This window comes from Schistocerca piceifrons, unplaced genomic scaffold (assembly GCF_021461385.2).
Source record: "Schistocerca piceifrons isolate TAMUIC-IGC-003096 unplaced genomic scaffold, iqSchPice1.1 HiC_scaffold_1439, whole genome shotgun sequence".
NCBI classification, from domain to species: domain Eukaryota; kingdom Metazoa; phylum Arthropoda; class Insecta; order Orthoptera; family Acrididae; genus Schistocerca; species Schistocerca piceifrons.
In genome coordinates, this window is record NW_025727279.1 from 1 (window position 1) to 19,384 (window position 19,384).

Consider the following 19,384-nt stretch of genomic DNA (forward strand, 5'->3'; position numbering starts at 1 on the left):
AATCAAAAAAGCCCTACCGACTGCGTTCCTTTTTCTGTGTCAGGTGGTGGAAGAACGTCTTCAACGGAACCGCGAAATGAGCGAAAACGTGGGAAACATTGCATTCGAAATGCTTGCGAATTTTCAATTGCCCAGTGAGTGTCGACAAAACACGTCAATTCTCTGCTCCAACGTATGAGACGTAACAACTGGTGCAATTTGTTGTTGCATCGTGTGCCAGCAGTCTTCGATAGTGTGTTACGAGCTTAGCGCGATAAGTTTGCAGACAGCATTTAGGCGACGTTTTATTAGTAACGGCCCCATGCAACGATTGCACAACAGTAAAGGACATGAGTCAATGTACAGTTGTGCATCGTGGGAGGTCTCACACCGTCGTCCGAGCCCGGATAGCTCAGTCGGTAGAGCATTAGGCTTTTAACCTAAGGGTCCAGGGTTCAAGTCCCTGTCCGGGCGGAAATTTTAAAACTTTGGTAGCGATTCGTCTGGTAGCGGTGGAAACGCTACGGAAAATAATGCAGCTACGCCGTTTTCTGACACCACAGTGCTTCAAACGGTAGCATTTGCATGTGTCGGGACAACGCCGCGCTACCGGCAGTCGTGGCCGAGTGGTTAAGGCGTCTGACTCGAAATCAGATTCCCTATGGGAGCGTAGGTTCGAATCCTACCGGCTGCGTGCGATTTTGCGTAAAGAGAGGAGCAAAAATTTTCGCACACATGTGACATGCGTGGGCGAATGCGGGTGCAAACCAGTGACGCCATTCTCAACAAGACGAAAGTTTCCGTTTAAGAATACTGAGTTTCGCGACGACCGCTGCTTACTGTGGCCATCGGTTCACCTCGCACTGACGCTGGGACTGCAGAAAGCCGTCGCTGAGATCGTGAGTACACAGATGTGCTCGAAAGTGTTGGACAGAGCGAACATTCAATTCTTTTTAAGAATCGCAATTGAATCATTCGAGTGCGGCGAAGGCAGTGGTGCAGCGTTTCTTTTCTTAAGATCTCGCAGCTGCTTGGAGGTATGTCCATCGTTTTAAGACGACAGAAAACTAGCGTCAGCGGTGCGTCAGTGGGAAGTCGGTGAAGTCGCCATTGGAGCCATAAGCCAGTAATTACAACATGCGAATCACTCGCTCACCACGCAGCTGTACGATAATGCTCGTGCGTGGGCCCGCATAGCTGAGTCGGTAGAGCGTTAGGTTTTCAACCAAAGGGTCCTGGGTTCAAGTCCCTGTCTGGGCGAAAATTAATACACTTTCGTAACGGCTAATGGAAACCCTACAGGAAAGAGTGAGGCCACGCCGCTTTCTGCCATCAGATTGCTTCTAAAGATGGCCGTTTCACTTGTCGGGAGTCGCTTCTGCCACCGGCAGTCGTGGCCGAGTGGTTAAGGCGTCTGACTTGAAATCAGATTCCCTCTGGGAGCGTAGGTTCGAGTCCTGCCGACTGCGAAAATTTTCTCTCTCTCAAAAGATGGACGTTCAGGTGCATCCTAGCAGTTGCGTCACTACTAAACACATGGGTCACCAGTTATTTGATCCAGGGCGCAGCGTTACAGTCGCGCCCAGAAGCCGCAGCTCATCTCCTCGTCTCACAGCCGCCCACCGGGTGTTAGTACAAGTGTCGCCTCACTGGGCAGTGCAGATGTGTCCTTTTTAGCTTGCAGACGATGACGTGTAGCAATTTACGAGCTAACGCAAGTCGAATGTTTTACCGTGTGTATCTGCTAGATACTGCCTCTCATACGGTGGAGAGGCTCACTCCTTCTTGTGTCTCGTTCTCTGCACACGAGTTGCCCCTGACATCGACATAGCACGGGTTTTCTAGCGTCAGCGCGGCGTCACGTGAAGTCAGCGAAGTGAATATTACACGAGTCGAGTCGACATGTTTGCTTGTTACGATGATGGAAGCAGAAGAAATGTGTGTGGGACTTCACTGCATCGGCTGCTCGCCTTTCAGCGTCCCTGTGTCTTATCAGACGAAGGTGACTGTGAAATTGGCAACGAGGCAGAGCTGAACGAACACATGCAAACAGCAACGTTCAATGTCAGCCGAAATAGCTCAGTTGGGAGAGCGTTAGACTGAAGATCTAAAGGTCCCTGGTTCGATCCCGGGTTTCGCAGGTATTCGTTTGATGCGACGCCAATGGAATTGCTCTGCGTTGGTGATAATGCAACTACAGCTGACAACAAAAATGACTCTCTGCTGTAGCAGTTCTGGTTGTCTAGTGCATGCCATAAGAGGAACTCACTAGAAAACTAACTCCCTTTGAAGGAAAAGAATCAAAAAAGCCCTACCGACTGCGTTCCTTTTTCTGTGTCAGGTGGTGAAGAACGTCTTCAACGGAACCGCGAAATGAGCGAAAACGTGGGAAACATTGCATTCGAAATGCTTGCGAATTTTCCAATTGCCCAGTGAGTGTCGACAAAACACGTCAATTCTCTGCTCCAACGTATGAGACGTAACAACTGGTGCAATTTGTTGTTGCATCGTGTGCCAGCAGTCTTCGATAGTGTGTTACGAGCTTAGCGCGATAAGTTTGCAGACAGCATTTAGGCGACGTTTTATTAGTAACGGCCCCATGCAACGATTGCACAACAGTAAAGGACATGAGTCAATGTACAGTTGTGCATCGTGGGAGGTCTCACACCGTCGTCCGAGCCCGGATAGCTCAGTCGGTAGAGCATTAGGCTTTTAACCTAAGGGTCCAGGGTTCAAGTCCCTGTCCGGGCGGAAATTTTAAAACTTTGGTAGCGATTCGTCTGGTAGCGGTGGAAACGCTACGGAAAATAATGCAGCTACGCCGTTTTCTGACACCACAGTGCTTCAAACGGTAGCATTTGCATGTGTCGGGACAACGCCGCGCTACCGGCAGTCGTGGCCGAGTGGTTAAGGCGTCTGACTCGAAATCAGATTCCCTATGGGAGCGTAGGTTCGAATCCTACCGGCTGCGTGCGATTTTGCGTAAAGAGAGGAGCAAAAATTTTCGCACACATGTGACATGCGTGGGCGAATGCGGGTGCAAACCAGTGACGCCATTCTCAACAAGACGAAAGTTTCCGTTTAAGAATACTGAGTTTCGCGACGACCGCTGCTTACTGTGGCCATCGGTTCACCTCGCACTGACGCTGGGACTGCAGAAAGCCGTCGCTGAGATCGTGAGTACACAGATGTGCTCGAAAGTGTTGGACAGAGCGAACATTCAATTCTTTTTAAGAATCGCAATTGAATCATTCGAGTGCGGCGAAGGCAGTGGTGCAGCGTTTCTTTTCTTAAGATCTCGCAGCTGCTTGGAGGTATGTCCATCGTTTTAAGACGACAGAAAACTAGCGTCAGCGGTGCGTCAGTGGGAAGTCGGTGAAGTCGCCATTGGAGCCATAAGCCAGTAATTACAACATGCGAATCACTCGCTCACCACGCAGCTGTACGATAATGCTCGTGCGTGGGCCCGCATAGCTGAGTCGGTAGAGCGTTAGGTTTTCAACCAAAGGGTCCTGGGTTCAAGTCCCTGTCTGGGCGAAAATTAATACACTTTCGTAACGGCTAATGGAAACCCTACAGGAAAGAGTGAGGCCACGCCGCTTTCTGCCATCAGATTGCTTCTAAAGATGGCCGTTTCACTTGTCGGGAGTCGCTTCTGCCACCGGCAGTCGTGGCCGAGTGGTTAAGGCGTCTGACTTGAAATCAGATTCCCTCTGGGAGCGTAGGTTCGAGTCCTGCCGACTGCGAAAATTTTCTCTCTCTCAAAAGATGGACGTTCAGGTGCATCCTAGCAGTTGCGTCACTACTAAACACATGGGTCACCAGTTATTTGATCCAGGGCGCAGCGTTACAGTCGCGCCCAGAAGCCGCAGCTCATCTCCTCGTCTCACAGCCGCCCACCGGGTGTTAGTACAAGTGTCGCCTCACTGGGCAGTGCAGATGTGTCCTTTTTAGCTTGCAGACGATGACGTGTAGCAATTTACGAGCTAACGCAAGTCGAATGTTTTACCGTGTGTATCTGCTAGATACTGCCTCTCATACGGTGGAGAGGCTCACTCCTTCTTGTGTCTCGTTCTCTGCACACGAGTTGCCCCTGACATCGACATAGCACGGGTTTTCTAGCGTCAGCGCGGCGTCACGTGAAGTCAGCGAAGTGAATATTACACGAGTCGAGTCGACATGTTTGCTTGTTACGATGATGGAAGCAGAAGAAATGTGTGTGGGACTTCACTGCATCGGCTGCTCGCCTTTCAGCGTCCCTGTGTCTTATCAGACGAAGGTGACTGTGAAATTGGCAACGAGGCAGAGCTGAACGAACACATGCAAACAGCAACGTTCAATGTCAGCCGAAATAGCTCAGTTGGGAGAGCGTTAGACTGAAGATCTAAAGGTCCCTGGTTCGATCCCGGGTTTCGGCAGGTATTCGTTTTGATGCGACGCCAATGGAATTGCTCTGCGTTGGTGATAATGCAACTACAGCTGACAACAAAAATGACTCTCTGCTGTAGCAGTTCTGGTTGTCTAGTGCATGCCATAAGAGGAACTCACTAGAAAACTAACTCCCTTTGAAGGAAAAGAATCAAAAAAGCCCTACCGACTGCGTTCCTTTTTCTGTGTCAGGTGGTGAAGAACGTCTTCAACGGAACCGCGAAATGAGCGAAAACGTGGGAAACATTGCATTCGAAATGCTTGCGAATTTTCCAATTGCCCAGTGAGTGTCGACAAAACACGTCAATTCTCTGCTCCAACGTATGAGACGTAACAACTGGTGCAATTTGTTGTTGCATCGTGTGCCAGCAGTCTTCGATAGTGTGTTACGAGCTTAGCGCGATAAGTTTGCAGACAGCATTTAGGCGACGTTTTATTAGTAACGGCCCCATGCAACGATTGCACAACAGTAAAGGACATGAGTCAATGTACAGTTGTGCATCGTGGGAGGTCTCACACCGTCGTCCGAGCCCGGATAGCTCAGTCGGTAGAGCATTAGGCTTTTAACCTAAGGGTCCAGGGTTCAAGTCCCTGTCCGGGCGGAAATTTTAAAACTTTGGTAGCGATTCGTCTGGTAGCGGTGGAAACGCTACGGAAAATAATGCAGCTACGCCGTTTTCTGACACCACAGTGCTTCAAACGGTAGCATTTGCATGTGTCGGGACAACGCCGCGCTACCGGCAGTCGTGGCCGAGTGGTTAAGGCGTCTGACTCGAAATCAGATTCCCTATGGGAGCGTAGGTTCGAATCCTACCGGCTGCGTGCGATTTTGCGTAAAGAGAGGACCAAAAATTTTCGCACACATGTGACATGCGTGGGCGAATGCGGGTGCAAACCAGTGACGCCATTCTCAACAAGACGAAAGTTTCCGTTTAAGAATACTGAGTTTCGCGACGACCGCTGCTTACTGTGGCCATCGGTTCACCTCGCACTGACGCTGGGACTGCAGAAAGCCGTCGCTGAGATCGTGAGTACACAGATGTGCTCGAAAGTGTTGGACAGAGCGAACATTCAATTCTTTTTAAGAATCGCAATTGAATCATTCGAGTGCGGCGAAGGCAGTGGTGCAGCGTTTCTTTTCTTAAGATCTCGCAGCTGCTTGGAGGTATGTCCATCGTTTTAAGACGACAGAAAACTAGCGTCAGCGGTGCGTCAGTGGGAAGTCGGTGAAGTCGCCATTGGAGCCATAAGCCAGTAATTACAACATGCGAATCACTCGCTCACCACGCAGCTGTACGATAATGCTCGTGCGTGGGCCCGCATAGCTGAGTCGGTAGAGCGTTAGGTTTTCAACCAAAGGGTCCTGGGTTCAAGTCCCTGTCTGGGCGAAAATTAATACACTTTCGTAACGGCTAATGGAAACCCTACAGGAAAGAGTGAGGCCACGCCGCTTTCTGCCATCAGATTGCTTCTAAAGATGGCCGTTTCACTTGTCGGGAGTCGCTTCTGCCACCGGCAGTCGTGGCCGAGTGGTTAAGGCGTCTGACTTGAAATCAGATTCCCTCTGGGAGCGTAGGTTCGAGTCCTGCCGACTGCGAAAATTTTCTCTCTCTCAAAAGATGGACGTTCAGGTGCATCCTAGCAGTTGCGTCACTACTAAACACATGGGTCACCAGTTATTTGATCCAGGGCGCAGCGTTACAGTCGCGCCCAGAAGCCGCAGCTCATCTCCTCGTCTCACAGCCGCCCACCGGGTGTTAGTACAAGTGTCGCCTCACTGGGCAGTGCAGATGTGTCCTTTTTAGCTTGCAGACGATGACGTGTAGCAATTTACGAGCTAACGCAAGTCGAATGTTTTACCGTGTGTATCTGCTAGATACTGCCTCTCATACGGTGGAGAGGCTCACTCCTTCTTGTGTCTCGTTCTCTGCACACGAGTTGCCCCTGACATCGACATAGCACGGGTTTTCTAGCGTCAGCGCGGCGTCACGTGAAGTCAGCGAAGTGAATATTACACGAGTCGAGTCGACATGTTTGCTTGTTACGATGATGGAAGCAGAAGAAATGTGTGTGGGACTTCACTGCATCGGCTGCTCGCCTTTCAGCGTCCCTGTGTCTTATCAGACGAAGGTGACTGTGAAATTGGCAACGAGGCAGAGCTGAACGAACACATGCAAACAGCAACGTTCAATGTCAGCCGAAATAGCTCAGTTGGGAGAGCGTTAGACTGAAGATCTAAAGGTCCCTGGTTCGATCCCGGGTTTCGGCAGGTATTCGTTTTGATGCGACGCCAATGGAATTGCTCTGCGTTGGTGATAATGCAACTACAGCTGACAACAAAAATGACTCTCTGCTGTAGCAGTTCTGGTTGTCTAGTGCATGCCATAAGAGGAACTCACTAGAAAACTAACTCCCTTTGAAGGAAAAGAATCAAAAAAGCCCTACCGACTGCGTTCCTTTTTCTGTGTCAGGTGGTGAAGAACGTCTTCAACGGAACCGCGAAATGAGCGAAAACGTGGGAAACATTGCATTCGAAATGCTTGCGAATTTTCCAATTGCCCAGTGAGTGTCGACAAAACACGTCAATTCTCTGCTCCAACGTATGAGACGTAACAACTGGTGCAATTTGTTGTTGCATCGTGTGCCAGCAGTCTTCGATAGTGTGTTACGAGCTTAGCGCGATAAGTTTGCAGACAGCATTTAGGCGACGTTTTATTAGTAACGGCCCCATGCAACGATTGCACAACAGTAAAGGACATGAGTCAATGTACAGTTGTGCATCGTGGGAGGTCTCACACCGTCGTCCGAGCCCGGATAGCTCAGTCGGTAGAGCATTAGGCTTTTAACCTAAGGGTCCAGGGTTCAAGTCCCTGTCCGGGCGGAAATTTTAAAACTTTGGTAGCGATTCGTCTGGTAGCGGTGGAAACGCTACGGAAAATAATGCAGCTACGCCGTTTTCTGACACCACAGTGCTTCAAACGGTAGCATTTGCATGTGTCGGGACAACGCCGCGCTACCGGCAGTCGTGGCCGAGTGGTTAAGGCGTCTGACTCGAAATCAGATTCCCTATGGGAGCGTAGGTTCGAATCCTACCGGCTGCGTGCGATTTTGCGTAAAGAGAGGAGCAAAAATTTTCGCACACATGTGACATGCGTGGGCGAATGCGGGTGCAAACCAGTGACGCCATTCTCAACAAGACGAAAGTTTCCGTTTAAGAATACTGAGTTTCGCGACGACCGCTGCTTACTGTGGCCATCGGTTCACCTCGCACTGACGCTGGGACTGCAGAAAGCCGTCGCTGAGATCGTGAGTACACAGATGTGCTCGAAAGTGTTGGACAGAGCGAACATTCAATTCTTTTTAAGAATCGCAATTGAATCATTCGAGTGCGGCGAAGGCAGTGGTGCAGCGTTTCTTTTCTTAAGATCTCGCAGCTGCTTGGAGGTATGTCCATCGTTTTAAGACGACAGAAAACTAGCGTCAGCGGTGCGTCAGTGGGAAGTCGGTGAAGTCGCCATTGGAGCCATAAGCCAGTAATTACAACATGCGAATCACTCGCTCACCACGCAGCTGTACGATAATGCTCGTGCGTGGGCCCGCATAGCTGAGTCGGTAGAGCGTTAGGTTTTCAACCAAAGGGTCCTGGGTTCAAGTCCCTGTCTGGGCGAAAATTAATACACTTTCGTAACGGCTAATGGAAACCCTACAGGAAAGAGTGAGGCCACGCCGCTTTCTGCCATCAGATTGCTTCTAAAGATGGCCGTTTCACTTGTCGGGAGTCGCTTCTGCCACCGGCAGTCGTGGCCGAGTGGTTAAGGCGTCTGACTTGAAATCAGATTCCCTCTGGGAGCGTAGGTTCGAGTCCTGCCGACTGCGAAAATTTTCTCTCTCTCAAAAGATGGACGTTCAGGTGCATCCTAGCAGTTGCGTCACTACTAAACACATGGGTCACCAGTTATTTGATCCAGGGCGCAGCGTTACAGTCGCGCCCAGAAGCCGCAGCTCATCTCCTCGTCTCACAGCCGCCCACCGGGTGTTAGTACAAGTGTCGCCTCACTGGGCAGTGCAGATGTGTCCTTTTTAGCTTGCAGACGATGACGTGTAGCAATTTACGAGCTAACGCAAGTCGAATGTTTTACCGTGTGTATCTGCTAGATACTGCCTCTCATACGGTGGAGAGGCTCACTCCTTCTTGTGTCTCGTTCTCTGCACACGAGTTGCCCCTGACATCGACATAGCACGGGTTTTCTAGCGTCAGCGCGGCGTCACGTGAAGTCAGCGAAGTGAATATTACACGAGTCGAGTCGACATGTTTGCTTGTTACGATGATGGAAGCAGAAGAAATGTGTGTGGGACTTCACTGCATCGGCTGCTCGCCTTTCAGCGTCCCTGTGTCTTATCAGACGAAGGTGACTGTGAAATTGGCAACGAGGCAGAGCTGAACGAACACATGCAAACAGCAACGTTCAATGTCAGCCGAAATAGCTCAGTTGGGAGAGCGTTAGACTGAAGATCTAAAGGTCCCTGGTTCGATCCCGGGTTTCGGCAGGTATTCGTTTTGATGCGACGCCAATGGAATTGCTCTGCGTTGGTGATAATGCAACTACAGCTGACAACAAAAATGACTCTCTGCTGTAGCAGTTCTGGTTGTCTAGTGCATGCCATAAGAGGAACTCACTAGAAAACTAACTCCCTTTGAAGGAAAAGAATCAAAAAAGCCCTACCGACTGCGTTCCTTTTTCTGTGTCAGGTGGTGAAGAACGTCTTCAACGGAACCGCGAAATGAGCGAAAACGTGGGAAACATTGCATTCGAAATGCTTGCGAATTTTCCAATTGCCCAGTGAGTGTCGACAAAACACGTCAATTCTCTGCTCCAACGTATGAGACGTAACAACTGGTGCAATTTGTTGTTGCATCGTGTGCCAGCAGTCTTCGATAGTGTGTTACGAGCTTAGCGCGATAAGTTTGCAGACAGCATTTAGGCGACGTTTTATTAGTAACGGCCCCATGCAACGATTGCACAACAGTAAAGGACATGAGTCAATGTACAGTTGTGCATCGTGGGAGGTCTCACACCGTCGTCCGAGCCCGGATAGCTCAGTCGGTAGAGCATTAGGCTTTTAACCTAAGGGTCCAGGGTTCAAGTCCCTGTCCGGGCGGAAATTTTAAAACTTTGGTAGCGATTCGTCTGGTAGCGGTGGAAACGCTACGGAAAATAATGCAGCTACGCCGTTTTCTGACACCACAGTGCTTCAAACGGTAGCATTTGCATGTGTCGGGACAACGCCGCGCTACCGGCAGTCGTGGCCGAGTGGTTAAGGCGTCTGACTCGAAATCAGATTCCCTATGGGAGCGTAGGTTCGAATCCTACCGGCTGCGTGCGATTTTGCGTAAAGAGAGGAGCAAAAATTTTCGCACACATGTGACATGCGTGGGCGAATGCGGGTGCAAACCAGTGACGCCATTCTCAACAAGACGAAAGTTTCCGTTTAAGACTACTGAGTTTCGCGACGACCGCTGCTTACTGTGGCCATCGGTTCACCTCGCACTGACGCTGGGACTGCAGAAAGCCGTCGCTGAGATCGTGAGTACACAGATGTGCTCGAAAGTGTTGGACAGAGCGAACATTCAATTCTTTTTAAGAATCGCAATTGAATCATTCGAGTGCGGCGAAGGCAGTGGTGCAGCGTTTCTTTTCTTAAGATCTCGCAGCTGCTTGGAGGTATGTCCATCGTTTTAAGACGACAGAAAACTAGCGTCAGCGGTGCGTCAGTGGGAAGTCGGTGAAGTCGCCATTGGAGCCATAAGCCAGTAATTACAACATGCGAATCACTCGCTCACCACGCAGCTGTACGATAATGCTCGTGCGTGGGCCCGCATAGCTGAGTCGGTAGAGCGTTAGGTTTTCAACCAAAGGGTCCTGGGTTCAAGTCCCTGTCTGGGCGAAAATTAATACACTTTCGTAACGGCTAATGGAAACCCTACAGGAAAGAGTGAGGCCACGCCGCTTTCTGCCATCAGATTGCTTCTAAAGATGGCCGTTTCACTTGTCGGGAGTCGCTTCTGCCACCGGCAGTCGTGGCCGAGTGGTTAAGGCGTCTGACTTGAAATCAGATTCCCTCTGGGAGCGTAGGTTCGAGTCCTGCCGACTGCGAAAATTTTCTCTCTCTCAAAAGATGGACGTTCAGGTGCATCCTAGCAGTTGCGTCACTACTAAACACATGGGTCACCAGTTATTTGATCCAGGGCGCAGCGTTACAGTCGCGCCCAGAAGCCGCAGCTCATCTCCTCGTCTCACAGCCGCCCACCGGGTGTTAGTACAAGTGTCGCCTCACTGGGCAGTGCAGATGTGTCCTTTTTAGCTTGCAGACGATGACGTGTAGCAATTTACGAGCTAACGCAAGTCGAATGTTTTACCGTGTGTATCTGCTAGATACTGCCTCTCATACGGTGGAGAGGCTCACTCCTTCTTGTGTCTCGTTCTCTGCACACGAGTTGCCCCTGACATCGACATAGCACGGGTTTTCTAGCGTCAGCGCGGCGTCACGTGAAGTCAGCGAAGTGAATATTACACGAGTCGAGTCGACATGTTTGCTTGTTACGATGATGGAAGCAGAAGAAATGTGTGTGGGACTTCACTGCATCGGCTGCTCGCCTTTCAGCGTCCCTGTGTCTTATCAGACGAAGGTGACTGTGAAATTGGCAACGAGGCAGAGCTGAACGAACACATGCAAACAGCAACGTTCAATGTCAGCCGAAATAGCTCAGTTGGGAGAGCGTTAGACTGAAGATCTAAAGGTCCCTGGTTCGATCCCGGGTTTCGGCAGGTATTCGTTTTGATGCGACGCCAATGGAATTGCTCTGCGTTGGTGATAATGCAACTACAGCTGACAACAAAAATGACTCTCTGCTGTAGCAGTTCTGGTTGTCTAGTGCATGCCATAAGAGGAACTCACTAGAAAACTAACTCCCTTTGAAGGAAAAGAATCAAAAAAGCCCTACCGACTGCGTTCCTTTTTCTGTGTCAGGTGGTGAAGAACGTCTTCAACGGAACCGCGAAATGAGCGAAAACGTGGGAAACATTGCATTCGAAATGCTTGCGAATTTTCCAATTGCCCAGTGAGTGTCGACAAAACACGTCAATTCTCTGCTCCAACGTATGAGACGTAACAACTGGTGCAATTTGTTGTTGCATCGTGTGCCAGCAGTCTTCGATAGTGTGTTACGAGCTTAGCGCGATAAGTTTGCAGACAGCATTTAGGCGACGTTTTATTAGTAACGGCCCCATGCAACGATTGCACAACAGTAAAGGACATGAGTCAATGTACAGTTGTGCATCGTGGGAGGTCTCACACCGTCGTCCGAGCCCGGATAGCTCAGTCGGTAGAGCATTAGGCTTTTAACCTAAGGGTCCAGGGTTCAAGTCCCTGTCCGGGCGGAAATTTTAAAACTTTGGTAGCGATTCGTCTGGTAGCGGTGGAAACGCTACGGAAAATAATGCAGCTACGCCGTTTTCTGACACCACAGTGCTTCAAACGGTAGCATTTGCATGTGTCGGGACAACGCCGCGCTACCGGCAGTCGTGGCCGAGTGGTTAAGGCGTCTGACTCGAAATCAGATTCCCTATGGGAGCGTAGGTTCGAATCCTACCGGCTGCGTGCGATTTTGCGTAAAGAGAGGAGCAAAAATTTTCGCACACATGTGACATGCGTGGGCGAATGCGGGTGCAAACCAGTGACGCCATTCTCAACAAGACGAAAGTTTCCGTTTAAGACTACTGAGTTTCGCGACGACCGCTGCTTACTGTGGCCATCGGTTCACCTCGCACTGACGCTGGGACTGCAGAAAGCCGTCGCTGAGATCGTGAGTACACAGATGTGCTCGAAAGTGTTGGACAGAGCGAACATTCAATTCTTTTTAAGAATCGCAATTGAATCATTCGAGTGCGGCGAAGGCAGTGGTGCAGCGTTTCTTTTCTTAAGATCTCGCAGCTGCTTGGAGGTATGTCCATCGTTTTAAGACGACAGAAAACTAGCGTCAGCGGTGCGTCAGTGGGAAGTCGGTGAAGTCGCCATTGGAGCCATAAGCCAGTAATTACAACATGCGAATCACTCGCTCACCACGCAGCTGTACGATAATGCTCGTGCGTGGGCCCGCATAGCTGAGTCGGTAGAGCGTTAGGTTTTCAACCAAAGGGTCCTGGGTTCAAGTCCCTGTCTGGGCGAAAATTAATACACTTTCGTAACGGCTAATGGAAACCCTACAGGAAAGAGTGAGGCCACGCCGCTTTCTGCCATCAGATTGCTTCTAAAGATGGCCGTTTCACTTGTCGGGAGTCGCTTCTGCCACCGGCAGTCGTGGCCGAGTGGTTAAGGCGTCTGACTTGAAATCAGATTCCCTCTGGGAGCGTAGGTTCGAGTCCTGCCGACTGCGAAAATTTTCTCTCTCTCAAAAGATGGACGTTCAGGTGCATCCTAGCAGTTGCGTCACTACTAAACACATGGGTCACCAGTTATTTGATCCAGGGCGCAGCGTTACAGTCGCGCCCAGAAGCCGCAGCTCATCTCCTCGTCTCACAGCCGCCCACCGGGTGTTAGTACAAGTGTCGCCTCACTGGGCAGTGCAGATGTGTCCTTTTTAGCTTGCAGACGATGACGTGTAGCAATTTACGAGCTAACGCAAGTCGAATGTTTTACCGTGTGTATCTGCTAGATACTGCCTCTCATACGGTGGAGAGGCTCACTCCTTCTTGTGTCTCGTTCTCTGCACACGAGTTGCCCCTGACATCGACATAGCACGGGTTTTCTAGCGTCAGCGCGGCGTCACGTGAAGTCAGCGAAGTGAATATTACACGAGTCGAGTCGACATGTTTGCTTGTTACGATGATGGAAGCAGAAGAAATGTGTGTGGGACTTCACTGCATCGGCTGCTCGCCTTTCAGCGTCCCTGTGTCTTATCAGACGAAGGTGACTGTGAAATTGGCAACGAGGCAGAGCTGAACGAACACATGCAAACAGCAACGTTCAATGTCAGCCGAAATAGCTCAGTTGGGAGAGCGTTAGACTGAAGATCTAAAGGTCCCTGGTTCGATCCCGGGTTTCGGCAGGTATTCGTTTTGATGCGACGCCAATGGAATTGCTCTGCGTTGGTGATAATGCAACTACAGCTGACAACAAAAATGACTCTCTGCTGTAGCAGTTCTGGTTGTCTAGTGCATGCCATAAGAGGAACTCACTAGAAAACTAACTCCCTTTGAAGGAAAAGAATCAAAAAAGCCCTACCGACTGCGTTCCTTTTTCTGTGTCAGGTGGTGAAGAACGTCTTCAACGGAACCGCGAAATGAGCGAAAACGTGGGAAACATTGCATTCGAAATGCTTGCGAATTTTCCAATTGCCCAGTGAGTGTCGACAAAACACGTCAATTCTCTGCTCCAACGTATGAGACGTAACAACTGGTGCAATTTGTTGTTGCATCGTGTGCCAGCAGTCTTCGATAGTGTGTTACGAGCTTAGCGCGATAAGTTTGCAGACAGCATTTAGGCGACGTTTTATTAGTAACGGCCCCATGCAACGATTGCACAACAGTAAAGGACATGAGTCAATGTACAGTTGTGCATCGTGGGAGGTCTCACACCGTCGTCCGAGCCCGGATAGCTCAGTCGGTAGAGCATTAGGCTTTTAACCTAAGGGTCCAGGGTTCAAGTCCCTGTCCGGGCGGAAATTTTAAAACTTTGGTAGCGATTCGTCTGGTAGCGGTGGAAACGCTACGGAAAATAATGCAGCTACGCCGTTTTCTGACACCACAGTGCTTCAAACGGTAGCATTTGCATGTGTCGGGACAACGCCGCGCTACCGGCAGTCGTGGCCGAGTGGTTAAGGCGTCTGACTCGAAATCAGATTCCCTATGGGAGCGTAGGTTCGAATCCTACCGGCTGCGTGCGATTTTGCGTAAAGAGAGGAGCAAAAATTTTCGCACACATGTGACATGCGTGGGCGAATGCGGGTGCAAACCAGTGACGCCATTCTCAACAAGACGAAAGTTTCCGTTTAAGAATACTGAGTTTCGCGACGACCGCTGCTTACTGTGGCCATCGGTTCACCTCGCACTGACGCTGGGACTGCAGAAAGCCGTCGCTGAGATCGTGAGTACACAGATGTGCTCGAAAGTGTTGGACAGAGCGAACATTCAATTCTTTTTAAGAATCGCAATTGAATCATTCGAGTGCGGCGAAGGCAGTGGTGCAGCGTTTCTTTTCTTAAGATCTCGCAGCTGCTTGGAGGTATGTCCATCGTTTTAAGACGACAGAAAACTAGCGTCAGCGGTGCGTCAGTGGGAAGTCGGTGAAGTCGCCATTGGAGCCATAAGCCAGTAATTACAACATGCGAATCACTCGCTCACCACGCAGCTGTACGATAATGCTCGTGCGTGGGCCCGCATAGCTGAGTCGGTAGAGCGTTAGGTTTTCAACCAAAGGGTCCTGGGTTCAAGTCCCTGTCTGGGCGAAAATTAATACACTTTCGTAACGGCTAATGGAAACCCTACAGGAAAGAGTGAGGCCACGCCGCTTTCTGCCATCAGATTGCTTCTAAAGATGGCCGTTTCACTTGTCGGGAGTCGCTTCTGCCACCGGCAGTCGTGGCCGAGTGGTTAAGGCGTCTGACTTGAAATCAGATTCCCTCTGGGAGCGTAGGTTCGAGTCCTGCCGACTGCGAAAATTTTCTCTCTCTCAAAAGATGGACGTTCAGGTGCATCCTAGCAGTTGCGTCACTACTAAACACATGGGTCACCAGTTATTTGATCCAGGGCGCAGCGTTACAGTCGCGCCCAGAAGCCGCAGCTCATCTCCTCGTCTCACAGCCGCCCACCGGGTGTTAGTACAAGTGTCGCCTCACTGGGCAGTGCAGATGTGTCCTTTTTAGCTTGCAGACGATGACGTGTAGCAATTTACGAGCTAACGCAAGTCGAATGTTTTACCGTGTGTATCTGCTAGATACTGCCTCTCATACGGTGGAGAGGCTCACTCCTTCTTGTGTCTCGTTCTCTGCACACGAGTTGCCCCTGACATCGACATAGCACGGGTTTTCTAGCGTCAGCGCGGCGTCACGTGAAGTCAGCGAAGTGAATATTACACGAGTCGAGTCGACATGTTTGCTTGTTACGATGATGGAAGCAGAAGAAATGTGTGTGGGACTTCACTGCATCGGCTGCTCGCCTTTCAGCGTCCCTGTGTCTTATCAGACGAAGGTGACTGTGAAATTGGCAACGAGGCAGAGCTGAACGAACACATGCAAACAGCAACGTTCAATGTCAGCCGAAATAGCTCAGTTGGGAGAGCGTTAGACTGAAGATCTAAAGGTCCCTGGTTCGATCCCGGGTTTCGGCAGGTATTCGTTTTGATGCGACGCCAATGGAATTGCTCTGCGTTGGTGATAATGCAACTACAGCTGACAACAAAAATGACTCTCTGCTGTAGCAGTTCTGGTTGTCTAGTGCATGCCATAAGAGGAACTCACTAGAAAACTAACTCCCTTTGAAGGAAAAGAATCAAAAAAGCCCTACCGACTGCGTTCCTTTTTCTGTGTCAGGTGGTGAAGAACGTCTTCAACGGAACCGCGAAATGAGCGAAAACGTGGGAAACATTGCATTCGAAATGCTTGCGAATTTTCCAATTGCCCAGTGAGTGTCGACAAAACACGTCAATTCTCTGCTCCAACGTATGAGACGTAACAACTGGTGCAATTTGTTGTTGCATCGTGTGCCAGCAGTCTTCGATAGTGTGTTACGAGCTTAGCGCGATAAGTTTGCAGACAGCATTTAGGCGACGTTTTATTAGTAACGGCCCCATGCAACGATTGCACAACAGTAAAGGACATGAGTCAATGTACAGTTGTGCATCGTGGGAGGTCTCACACCGTCGTCCGAGCCCGGATAGCTCAGTCGGTAGAGCATTAGGCTTTTAACCTAAGGGTCCAGGGTTCAAGTCCCTGTCCGGGCGGAAATTTTAAAACTTTGGTAGCGATTCGTCTGGTAGCGGTGGAAACGCTACGGAAAATAATGCAGCTACGCCGTTTTCTGACACCACAGTGCTTCAAACGGTAGCATTTGCATGTGTCGGGACAACGCCGCGCTACCGGCAGTCGTGGCCGAGTGGTTAAGGCGTCTGACTCGAAATCAGATTCCCTATGGGAGCGTAGGTTCGAATCCTACCGGCTGCGTGCGATTTTGCGTAAAGAGAGGAGCAAAAATTTTCGCACACATGTGACATGCGTGGGCGAATGCGGGTGCAAACCAGTGACGCCATTCTCAACAAGACGAAAGTTTCCGTTTAAGAATACTGAGTTTCGCGACGACCGCTGCTTACTGTGGCCATCGGTTCACCTCGCACTGACGCTGGGACTGCAGAAAGCCGTCGCTGAGATCGTGAGTACACAGATGTGCTCGAAAGTGTTGGACAGAGCGAACATTCAATTCTTTTTAAGAATCGCAATTGAATCATTCGAGTGCGGCGAAGGCAGTGGTGCAGCGTTTCTTTTCTTAAGATCTCGCAGCTGCTTGGAGGTATGTCCATCGTTTTAAGACGACAGAAAACTAGCGTCAGCGGTGCGTCAGTGGGAAGTCGGTGAAGTCGCCATTGGAGCCATAAGCCAGTAATTACAACATGCGAATCACTCGCTCACCACGCAGCTGTACGATAATGCTCGTGCGTGGGCCCGCATAGCTGAGTCGGTAGAGCGTTAGGTTTTCAACCAAAGGGTCCTGGGTTCAAGTCCCTGTCTGGGCGAAAATTAATACACTTTCGTAACGGCTAATGGAAACCCTACAGGAAAGAGTGAGGCCACGCCGCTTTCTGCCATCAGATTGCTTCTAAAGATGGCCGTTTCACTTGTCGGGAGTCGCTTCTGCCACCGGCAGTCGTGGCCGAGTGGTTAAGGCGTCTGACTTGAAATCAGATTCCCTCTGGGAGCGTAGGTTCGAGTCCTGCCGACTGCGAAAATTTTCTCTCTCTCAAAAGATGGACGTTCAGGTGCATCCTAGCAGTTGCGTCACTACTAAACACATGGGTCACCAGTTATTTGATCCAGGGCGCAGCGTTACAGTCGCGCCCAGAAGCCGCAGCTCATCTCCTCGTCTCACAGCCGCCCACCGGGTGTTAGTACAAGTGTCGCCTCACTGGGCAGTGCAGATGTGTCCTTTTTAGCTTGCAGACGATGACGTGTAGCAATTTACGAGCTAACGCAAGTCGAATGTTTTACCGTGTGTATCTGCTAGATACTGCCTCTCATACGGTGGAGAGGCTCACTCCTTCTTGTGTCTCGTTCTCTGCACACGAGTTGCCCCTGACATCGACATAGCACGGGTTTTCTAGCGTCAGCGCGGCGTCACGTGAAGTCAGCGAAGTGAATATTACACGAGTCGAGTCGACATGTTTGCTTGTTACGATGATGGAAGCAGAAGAAATGTGTGTGGGACTTCACTGCATCGGCTGCTCGCCTTTCAGCGTCCCTGTGTCTTATCAGACGAAGGTGACTGTGAAATTGGCAACGAGGCAGAGCTGAACGAACACATGCAAACAGCAACGTTCAATGTCAGCCGAAATAGCTCAGTTGGGAGAGCGTTAGACTGAAGATCTAAAGGTCCCTGGTTCGATCCCGGGTTTCGGCAGGTATTCGTTTTGATGCGACGCCAATGGAATTGCTCTGCGTTGGTGATAATGCAACTACAGCTGACAACAAAAATGACTCTCTGCTGTAGCAGTTCTGGTTGTCTAGTGCATGCCATAAGAGGAACTCACTAGAAAACTAACTCCCTTTGAAGGAAAAGAATCAAAAAAGCCCTACCGACTGCGTTCCTTTTTCTGTGTCAGGTGGTGAAGAACGTCTTCAACGGAACCGCGAAATGAGCGAAAACGTGGGAAACATTGCATTCGAAATGCTTGCGAATTTTCCAATTGCCCAGTGAGTGTCGACAAAACACGTCAATTCTCTGCTCCAACGTATGAGACGTAACAACTGGTGCAATTTGTTGTTGCATCGTGTGCCAGCAGTCTTCGATAGTGTGTTACGAGCTTAGCGCGATAAGTTTGCAGACAGCATTTAGGCGACGTTTTATTAGTAACGGCCCCATGCAACGATTGCACAACAGTAAAGGACATGAGTCAATGTACAGTTGTGCATCGTGGGAGGTCTCACACCGTCGTCCGAGCCCGGATAGCTCAGTCGGTAGAGCATTAGGCTTTTAACCTAAGGGTCCAGGGTTCAAGTCCCTGTCCGGGCGGAAATTTTAAAACTTTGGTAGCGATTCGTCTGGTAGCGGTGGAAACGCTACGGAAAATAATGCAGCTACGCCGTTTTCTGACACCACAGTGCTTCAAACGGTAGCATTTGCATGTGTCGGGACAACGCCGCGCTACCGGCAGTCGTGGCCGAGTGGTTAAGGCGTCTGACTCGAAATCAGATTCCCTATGGGAGCGTAGGTTCGAATCCTACCGGCTGCGTGCGATTTTGCGTAAAGAGAGGAGCAAAAATTTTCGCACACATGTGACATGCGTGGGCGAATGCGGGTGCAAACCAGTGACGCCATTCTCAACAAGACGAAAGTTTCCGTTTAAGAATACTGAGTTTCGCGACGACCGCTGCTTACTGTGGCCATCGGTTCACCTCGCACTGACGCTGGGACTGCAGAAAGCCGTCGCTGAGATCGTGAGTACACAGATGTGCTCGAAAGTGTTGGACAGAGCGAACATTCAATTCTTTTTAAGAATCGCAATTGAATCATTCGAGTGCGGCGAAGGCAGTGGTGCAGCGTTTCTTTTCTTAAGATCTCGCAGCTGCTTGGAGGTATGTCCATCGTTTTAAGACGACAGAAAACTAGCGTCAGCGGTGCGTCAGTGGGAAGTCGGTGAAGTCGCCATTGGAGCCATAAGCCAGTAATTACAACATGCGAATCACTCGCTCACCACGCAGCTGTACGATAAT

General features: G+C 50.2%; 34 non-coding genes across 34 annotated transcripts; all 34 read left to right on the forward strand.

Annotated features, from left to right (window-relative positions):
• Positions 1-380: 380 nt before the first annotated feature.
• Trnak-uuu lies at positions 381-453 on the forward strand. Its single transcript has one exon. It is a non-coding gene; the product is annotated as a tRNA-Lys (tRNA).
• A 138-nt stretch (positions 454-591) lies between these two features.
• Positions 592-673, forward strand: Trnas-cga. The gene has a single exon. It is a non-coding gene; the product is annotated as a tRNA-Ser (tRNA).
• A 693-nt stretch (positions 674-1,366) lies between these two features.
• On the forward strand, positions 1,367-1,448 carry Trnas-uga. Its single transcript has one exon. It is a non-coding gene; the product is annotated as a tRNA-Ser (tRNA).
• A 599-nt stretch (positions 1,449-2,047) lies between these two features.
• Trnaf-gaa lies at positions 2,048-2,123 on the forward strand. Its single transcript has one exon. It is a non-coding gene; the product is annotated as a tRNA-Phe (tRNA).
• Positions 2,124-2,657: 534 nt separating this feature from the next.
• Trnak-uuu lies at positions 2,658-2,730 on the forward strand. Its single transcript has one exon. It is a non-coding gene; the product is annotated as a tRNA-Lys (tRNA).
• Positions 2,731-2,868: 138 nt separating this feature from the next.
• Trnas-cga lies at positions 2,869-2,950 on the forward strand. The gene has a single exon. It is a non-coding gene; the product is annotated as a tRNA-Ser (tRNA).
• Positions 2,951-3,643: 693 nt separating this feature from the next.
• On the forward strand, positions 3,644-3,725 carry Trnas-uga. Its single transcript has one exon. It is a non-coding gene; the product is annotated as a tRNA-Ser (tRNA).
• Positions 3,726-4,324: 599 nt separating this feature from the next.
• Trnaf-gaa lies at positions 4,325-4,397 on the forward strand. Its single transcript has one exon. It is a non-coding gene; the product is annotated as a tRNA-Phe (tRNA).
• A 539-nt stretch (positions 4,398-4,936) lies between these two features.
• On the forward strand, positions 4,937-5,009 carry Trnak-uuu. The gene has a single exon. It is a non-coding gene; the product is annotated as a tRNA-Lys (tRNA).
• Positions 5,010-5,147: 138 nt separating this feature from the next.
• On the forward strand, positions 5,148-5,229 carry Trnas-cga. The gene has a single exon. It is a non-coding gene; the product is annotated as a tRNA-Ser (tRNA).
• Positions 5,230-5,922: 693 nt separating this feature from the next.
• On the forward strand, positions 5,923-6,004 carry Trnas-uga. The gene has a single exon. It is a non-coding gene; the product is annotated as a tRNA-Ser (tRNA).
• A 599-nt stretch (positions 6,005-6,603) lies between these two features.
• Positions 6,604-6,676, forward strand: Trnaf-gaa. Its single transcript has one exon. It is a non-coding gene; the product is annotated as a tRNA-Phe (tRNA).
• Positions 6,677-7,215: 539 nt separating this feature from the next.
• Positions 7,216-7,288, forward strand: Trnak-uuu. Its single transcript has one exon. It is a non-coding gene; the product is annotated as a tRNA-Lys (tRNA).
• A 138-nt stretch (positions 7,289-7,426) lies between these two features.
• Positions 7,427-7,508, forward strand: Trnas-cga. Its single transcript has one exon. It is a non-coding gene; the product is annotated as a tRNA-Ser (tRNA).
• Positions 7,509-8,201: 693 nt separating this feature from the next.
• On the forward strand, positions 8,202-8,283 carry Trnas-uga. Its single transcript has one exon. It is a non-coding gene; the product is annotated as a tRNA-Ser (tRNA).
• Positions 8,284-8,882: 599 nt separating this feature from the next.
• Trnaf-gaa lies at positions 8,883-8,955 on the forward strand. Its single transcript has one exon. It is a non-coding gene; the product is annotated as a tRNA-Phe (tRNA).
• Positions 8,956-9,494: 539 nt separating this feature from the next.
• Trnak-uuu lies at positions 9,495-9,567 on the forward strand. Its single transcript has one exon. It is a non-coding gene; the product is annotated as a tRNA-Lys (tRNA).
• A 138-nt stretch (positions 9,568-9,705) lies between these two features.
• Trnas-cga lies at positions 9,706-9,787 on the forward strand. The gene has a single exon. It is a non-coding gene; the product is annotated as a tRNA-Ser (tRNA).
• A 693-nt stretch (positions 9,788-10,480) lies between these two features.
• On the forward strand, positions 10,481-10,562 carry Trnas-uga. The gene has a single exon. It is a non-coding gene; the product is annotated as a tRNA-Ser (tRNA).
• Positions 10,563-11,161: 599 nt separating this feature from the next.
• Positions 11,162-11,234, forward strand: Trnaf-gaa. Its single transcript has one exon. It is a non-coding gene; the product is annotated as a tRNA-Phe (tRNA).
• Positions 11,235-11,773: 539 nt separating this feature from the next.
• Trnak-uuu lies at positions 11,774-11,846 on the forward strand. Its single transcript has one exon. It is a non-coding gene; the product is annotated as a tRNA-Lys (tRNA).
• A 138-nt stretch (positions 11,847-11,984) lies between these two features.
• Trnas-cga lies at positions 11,985-12,066 on the forward strand. The gene has a single exon. It is a non-coding gene; the product is annotated as a tRNA-Ser (tRNA).
• A 693-nt stretch (positions 12,067-12,759) lies between these two features.
• Trnas-uga lies at positions 12,760-12,841 on the forward strand. Its single transcript has one exon. It is a non-coding gene; the product is annotated as a tRNA-Ser (tRNA).
• Positions 12,842-13,440: 599 nt separating this feature from the next.
• On the forward strand, positions 13,441-13,513 carry Trnaf-gaa. The gene has a single exon. It is a non-coding gene; the product is annotated as a tRNA-Phe (tRNA).
• Positions 13,514-14,052: 539 nt separating this feature from the next.
• Positions 14,053-14,125, forward strand: Trnak-uuu. The gene has a single exon. It is a non-coding gene; the product is annotated as a tRNA-Lys (tRNA).
• A 138-nt stretch (positions 14,126-14,263) lies between these two features.
• Positions 14,264-14,345, forward strand: Trnas-cga. The gene has a single exon. It is a non-coding gene; the product is annotated as a tRNA-Ser (tRNA).
• A 693-nt stretch (positions 14,346-15,038) lies between these two features.
• Trnas-uga lies at positions 15,039-15,120 on the forward strand. Its single transcript has one exon. It is a non-coding gene; the product is annotated as a tRNA-Ser (tRNA).
• A 599-nt stretch (positions 15,121-15,719) lies between these two features.
• Trnaf-gaa lies at positions 15,720-15,792 on the forward strand. The gene has a single exon. It is a non-coding gene; the product is annotated as a tRNA-Phe (tRNA).
• A 539-nt stretch (positions 15,793-16,331) lies between these two features.
• On the forward strand, positions 16,332-16,404 carry Trnak-uuu. The gene has a single exon. It is a non-coding gene; the product is annotated as a tRNA-Lys (tRNA).
• Positions 16,405-16,542: 138 nt separating this feature from the next.
• Positions 16,543-16,624, forward strand: Trnas-cga. Its single transcript has one exon. It is a non-coding gene; the product is annotated as a tRNA-Ser (tRNA).
• A 693-nt stretch (positions 16,625-17,317) lies between these two features.
• Trnas-uga lies at positions 17,318-17,399 on the forward strand. Its single transcript has one exon. It is a non-coding gene; the product is annotated as a tRNA-Ser (tRNA).
• Positions 17,400-17,998: 599 nt separating this feature from the next.
• Positions 17,999-18,071, forward strand: Trnaf-gaa. The gene has a single exon. It is a non-coding gene; the product is annotated as a tRNA-Phe (tRNA).
• Positions 18,072-18,610: 539 nt separating this feature from the next.
• Positions 18,611-18,683, forward strand: Trnak-uuu. The gene has a single exon. It is a non-coding gene; the product is annotated as a tRNA-Lys (tRNA).
• A 138-nt stretch (positions 18,684-18,821) lies between these two features.
• Trnas-cga lies at positions 18,822-18,903 on the forward strand. Its single transcript has one exon. It is a non-coding gene; the product is annotated as a tRNA-Ser (tRNA).
• The last annotated feature ends 481 nt before the right edge of the window (positions 18,904-19,384 follow it).